This window comes from Odocoileus virginianus, chromosome 20 (genome assembly GCF_023699985.2).
Source record: "Odocoileus virginianus isolate 20LAN1187 ecotype Illinois chromosome 20, Ovbor_1.2, whole genome shotgun sequence".
Taxonomy (NCBI): Eukaryota; Metazoa; Chordata; class Mammalia; order Artiodactyla; family Cervidae; genus Odocoileus; species Odocoileus virginianus.
Window position 1 is genome coordinate 34861824 of NC_069693.1, and position 6726 is coordinate 34868549.

A 6726-nucleotide genomic window follows, 5' to 3' on the forward strand; every position below is an offset into this window, starting at 1 on the left:
AGCCTCATGCCTAGAACCTGTGATCCACGAGAGAAGCCACTGCCGAGAGAAGCCCATGTACCGCAGTGAAGAGGAGCCCCCATTCACCATACTAGAGAAAGCCCACGTGAATTGGAATCAGACAGACTGGGGTCCATTTGTACTTATTAATAGTTAGCGTGTCCTTGGAGAAGAGAATCATCTTTCAGAGCCTCAATTTTCCCACCTGTAAAATGGGCATAATAATAGTACCTTATTCAGGTGGCACTAGTGGTAAAGAACCCACCCGCCAATGCAGAAGATATGAGACACAGGTTCGATTCCTGAGCCAGGAAGATCCCCTGGAGGAAGGCACAGCAACCCACTTCAGTATTCTTGCCTAGAGAATCCTAAAGACAGAGGGGCCTGGCAGGCTATAGTCCATGATGTCACAAAGAGTCAGACACGACTGAACAACTAACACTTTCATACTGTAATGACCGAATCTGGTGGGATTTGCAAAGCACACCGCTTGGCACAGAGCAGGCTCTCTACAAATGAGAAGCAGTTATTCTATATCCCCCTCCCCCCAAGGATCTTGGAAGATGCAAACCACTGATATCATCAGCCTTTGCCTGAGTGATGAAGTGGTTAATGAAATCAGTCCTTCCTGAAAGAAGCTGCTCTGGGAGTCACCAGCTTTATTAATGAATTGCTCACTAAAGTTCTTCCTGTTTTGCTGACAGGCGCAATTAACTGCCTGCGGGCTGGTGGCCCTAACTAAATGATAACCAATTTGGAGGTTGGCCTGGAGGCAGGATATGGGTGTAGGGGTGCCCAGGCCTCAGGAGTGGCGGTTGTAGCACCTGCTTCGAAATCACCACAGCCAAGACCTCTTCCCAGGTCTGGCTCCCCCTGGGCGTGGAAGTCTGCAAGGGCTGGGGAGCTGCCTCTAGCCCCTGAGGCCCGGCGGGAGGGGATGTCGGTGAGTGGGAATTACTTTTTGCAGTGAGAGCTGTATTAGGCCCTGGGCGATTGTCTCAGGGAATCCTCCCAGCCCTGTCCTGTTGGTGTTGCCATTCTCCTCGTGCACCGCTGAGGAGCCCCGAGGCTCAGAGAGGTCAGACAGCAGGCGGTCAGGGCACGCAGCGCTGCCTTTCCCCTGTGGTGGGGCCAGGGGGAGGTCCTAGCGTCCACACACTAGGAGGGACAAGTCTAACCTCAAGGACCTTTGCCTGATGCCAGGTCCCGTGGGGCTTGGAGACTTATCTGTGCTGGCTCTGGCCCCATTTCACTGATGAGGGACTGAGCCCCAGAGAGGGACAGGGACTGGCTGGGACCAGAGTCAGAAGCCAGAGCCTAGCTGTCCTACCCCAGCTCAGGGAAGACAAGACTGAGTAGGCCTCTGTGCCTGAGTAGGCCTCTGTGCCCCCCAGCCAGAGAACTGCTGTGAATTCTCACCGCTCACTGCTGTCCGTCCCTTCCCCCACGGCCCTCTCCCCCACCCCCACCCCCTGACCCATGGGAAGCTACTTACCCAAGTTAGCATCTGGGTAACACCTTCCTAAGTGCTATAAGTGGTAGATGCGGCTGCTTTGAGGCTGCAAGTTCTCAGGCTTCTGGGTTCCTGGAAGGCAGCTCTCATGACCCATTGCACATCCTCCCAGCCCGCTTAGATACTTGAATCACCTCGGCAATTGCAACCCCCCCCAAATCTCCCAGAACAAACCATGGGGCTTGGTCAGAACACCTTTCACTGGTCAGATGGAGCTGGAGGCAGAGAGATGACTGGCCTTTCCTCCTGGTTCACCAAGGGGGAAACCGAAGCCCAGAGAGGGGACAGACCAGGCCACAGTCTCACAGCCAGTCCGAGGTGGCAGAGGTGTGGCTGCGACCCTGAGTGGCCCTCCCTAACGGAGATGGTGGCCTGCTGAGCTGCTTTGTGGAATCCCTGCCCTCTCTGGGTCTCGGTTTCTCACCTCTAAACTGAAGGGTGTCAAGAGAGTAAAAGAGCAAATGCGACAGTAATATTGTGTTTATTATTACAGTTGACCTGGAGAGGTGCATGAGACCTCATCCCATTTTAAAAAGACTTTATAGAGCCTACTATGTTGTAGGCACTCTCTCAAGGGCATTGCAATTATTGGCTAATTAACTCTCTTATCAACTCAAAGCTGGTTGCTATTATGACCATCCCATATTGCAGATCTGTCAACACAGGCCAGGAGAGGTTAGGTAGCTTCCTGGGTTGTATAACTCGTATGGGAGGGAGCTGCGACTTCTGCAGTCAGTAGTGACATCGGCCACAGCGCTGCGCTCATTTCACCAACCATCCATGGAGGAGGCAGCAGGAGGTCCTTACAGTGGCAGTCTGGGGAGGAGTGGACAGACATGAGGTCACTGAGAGATGTGCCAGGAATTGAGGAGTCAGGCTCCACTTTCCTGCCTCCGTGAGGCATCTGACCTTTCTCTGAGTTCTGCCGGCTGTATCTGACTCACTTCTGCTCACTCCAACTCAGAGGATGCCAGCACCCTGGCAATGGCATACTACAGTGCAGACAAGCTGTAGGCTGGATGTGTGCAGACACTGGCATTATTATAAAGAGAAGATTTTCTTTGATGCGACCCAATACAAAACATCCCCTCAGACCCTCCAACACAGTAGATCTAAAACTGATCTTGAGATTTTTGTTTTCAGCGACGGCAGACTTCCTTTTACCTCTGAACACAGCTTAAAATGCTGAGTTTAAAAAAATTTAATTGAAGAGCTAGAAAGATCATGGGGAAGCAGCAGGTTAAATGTGAGGAGAAAATATCACCCCACAGATGTAACCAGCATGACAGAAACACCAAAGCCACTTCCGTACGAAGGGTATTGGCAGGTGCCACCCACTTGGGCTTCAGTCTGGGGGCCTTCGGAGCAAGCAGGACAGAAGCCAAGTCCAAAGACCAGTCCAGGGAGGAAAGATGTAAAACAGACCCATCCCATGTAGGCTGGGACCCCCGCCTCGAGAAAAAGGTAAACAAGAACTAAATCATGCCCCTCCCCTTGGCCCCAGAAAGCAATCTGGGATTGAGAAGAGCAGAAGGAAGGGAAGAGGCCCACTGAGAACTACAGCTGTAGGCTGGGGCGCATGCACTTTGCCACCCCAGGTATGGACAGGGGCAGACAGGGGGCCTCAAGCTGTGAACTTGTCTACATTTTTCCGTCTGTAAGTGTCCCAGCTGCCTATCAGAGACAAATACAAGAAGGGGAAGGTGGTTGGGAAGGGATGGAGTGGGAGGTTGGGGTTAGCAGGTGTAAGCTATTAAATGTAGAATGGAAAAACAACACGGTCCTACTGTATAGTGCAGAGGACTGTATTCAAGACCCTATGATAAACCATAATGGAAAAGAATTTTTAAAAAGGATGTATACATATGTATAACTGGATCACTTTGCCATACAGCAGAAATTAATGCAACGTAAATCAACTATGACAGGGCCCACATGGGGCCTCGCTGATAAGATGGCTCATTATGTCAACCTCGCAGAGAGTAAAACCACAGTGATCTGCTTGACTGACCAAACTGCCCAAATGGCATGCTGTTTTCTCACTGGTGCCTGTCTTCTCAAAGCTGCAAGATCACCAGATTCCAGACCTCCGGCTCCATGACCATCCCTTCAGAGAATTTTTCATTGGTGGGGTATAAGAAGGACTCACCCCGTCAGAAAGGGAGGATGTTGGGTCTCCTTAAGAGCCAGTCACCCTCTCTTTTTCCTCTAATAAATTTCCCTTTTCTTGCCTGACTTCCCAGCTCTCTCTCTTTGTCCCTGCACTCCCCTTACAAACTATAATTCAAGTTTTAAAAATATTAATAATTTAAAAATTATTAATAATTAAAATTAGTAATTATTTAATTAATAATTAAAAATAATTAAAAATACAAGGCTGGAGGGGAACACATCCATTCCTTGGGGGAAGTCCCACAATAATTTTTCAAAGCCAATGGCCATAAGCAAGTCAAAGATGACAAACTACACAAAGACAAGAGAGAATGTAAGTCAGAATCAGCAGAAATAGATCCATGGTTACTGTAGATATTGTAATGATCGGATAAAGAAGATTAAACAATTATTCTTACTATATTCTACAAAAATGAACAAGCTGAAAATAGCTTCAGGGGATAGTAAACTATAGTAAGTGGCATAGCACATTTTTTAAAGAGCCAAAGGAAACTCCTAGAAACTTGAAGATGGATCAGAAGAAATTATTGAGAATATACTGCTAAAGACAAAAAGATTCAGGATAATGATAAGAGGATAAGACACATGGAGGATATAGTGAGAGAATCTAACGTATATTTCTTCAGAATTCCAAGGAGAGAGGAGAAAATATTTAAAGAGATGGTGGTTGAATATTTTGAGTATTTTTTCAGAATTAATGCAAGGTACAAGTGGCCCAGCCACAGATACAAGTGGCCCAGAAAATCTCAAACAGGACAAATACAAAAAATTGATATTTAACATAAATAGAAAAATAAGGAGAAAATATTAAAACCTAGCCAGAGAGAAAAGACCGTTTACTTTCAAAGCAACAGCCATTAGACTTACAAATCATTCTCAACAGCAATGATGGAAGCCATAGAAAAGTGGAATGAATGAAATCCTTAATGTAATGAAGCAGAATAACTGCCAACCTAGACTCTATACTCAGCTAAAATATCTTTCAACAATGAAGGCCAAATAAAGATATTTTCTTTCAAACAAAAACTGAGATTCATCACCAGGAAACCCTCACTAAAGAAAAATTTAAAACATGCATTTGAGGCAGAAGGAAAATTATCTAGATGGGAGGGTAGGGGATATAAAAAAAGAATAGGGACTAAAGAAAGTGGGTAAAAGAACACAGACAAAGGACATCCCTCGTGGTCCGGTGGTTGACAGGCTGGCTGCCAATGCTAGGATCATGGGTTCGACCCCTGGTCCAGGAAGATCCCACATGCTGCAGGGCAACTAACGCCATGCACCACAACTACTGAAGCCCATGTGCCCCAGAGCCGGTGCCCCGCAACAAGAGAAGCCGCGGCAACGAGAATCCCGCACACCACAACCAGAGAGTAGCCCCACTCGCCTCACCTAGAGAAAGCCCACACAGCTACCAAGGCCCAGAGCGGCCATAAGCAAATAAATAAAATACGGACAAATGTATAAAACGTTGTATGGAATGGTAGTCATAAAGTCTAATGGAATTTAAAATGAAAGTACCAAACAACCTAACATAAATTGGGAGTGGGAAACAAATAGTATCAAAATATAGTATCAATGGGGTATTCAGGTGAATGATAAAGGCTTGATTAATTTCAGGCTTTAATAAATGAAGTGTGCATGTTACAATATCTAAGGTAAACACTAAAACAAGGGTCGGGATACTGTTCCATGGATCAGATCCAGCTTGCTTTTGGTATGACCTGCCAAGTAAGAATGGTTTCCACATATGAAAAGGGCTATAAAAATCCAATCAAAGAAGAATCTATGACAGACTATCAGTGGCACGCAAAGCCTAAAATATTTACCATCGGGCTTTTTACAGAAAAAAGTTACCAGCTCCTGCACTAAAGGAATATAAAAAGAGTATATCATTTCAAACTTATTAACAGAGCAAATGATATGAGTTAAATGATAAAACATACAACAGACAATTCTTTCAAGGCCAGAAAGAAAAGAAAAAAATAGGAAGAGTAAGATAAGTACCACAAAATAAGATAGATTTAATTTTAAATGTTTACAGTAGATGTACATTACATTTACATTTACCTATACACAGTCATTAATTATAAATGGACTAAATGCTCCAGTTAAAAGGCAAAAATTTCAGACTGGATGCGGAGGAATTTATGTTGTTTAAAAATGAACGAACACATCTAAAACATAAGAATAGAGAACATTTTAAGGCAATTAAATAAAAATACTAGGTTTCAAAAAGCTAGTATAACTTTATTTGTAAAAGACAAAGTAGACTTTAAGGCAAAATGCATTACTAGTGGTAAAGATAATAATAAAACTTAATTTCACTGACTCAATGAACAGGAGTTTGAGCAACGTCCGGGAAATAGTGAAGGACAGGAAAGCTTGGCATGCTGCAGGACATGACTTAGCGACTGAATAACAGCAAAAGTTCTAATGATCATTGCAAAGTATGAAAAAGAGATGATTGACAACATTCAATATCCATTCATGGTTTAAAAAAAAAATCTTAGTAAACTAGAAATATAAGGAGCTTCCTAAATCTGATAAAGGGTACATACGGAAAAAAACCTTACAGCAAATATTATACTTCAGAGTGAAACTGTCAAAAACTTTCCTTTTGTGTTTGGTAGCAAGATAAGGAAGCTTGCTATTACTATACCAGTTCTGTATTGTTCTGTGAAGACCTAGCCTGTGCAATAAGAAAAGGAAGTGAGATAAGACAGACAAACATCGAAAAGAAAACAAACCTCACCATTCATAGATGTGATGATGAGTATACTTTTAAAAATTGAAAAACTATTTAAAAAAATCGACAGTCTATTAGAATTAACAAGAGAGTTCAGTAAGTTTGCAGGATACAAAAACAGTGTTAAAACATCATTGTGTAATACTATATAGTAGCCACAATTAGAAAACAAAATTTTTAAAAGGTCACAGTAACAGGTTCTATTCATTATATGATGGTCCAAAATGATTCTGGCTTCCTGCTAGTCATGCCTCTATGTAATCCCCTCCTCTTGTGTGGGCTGCACCTAGTA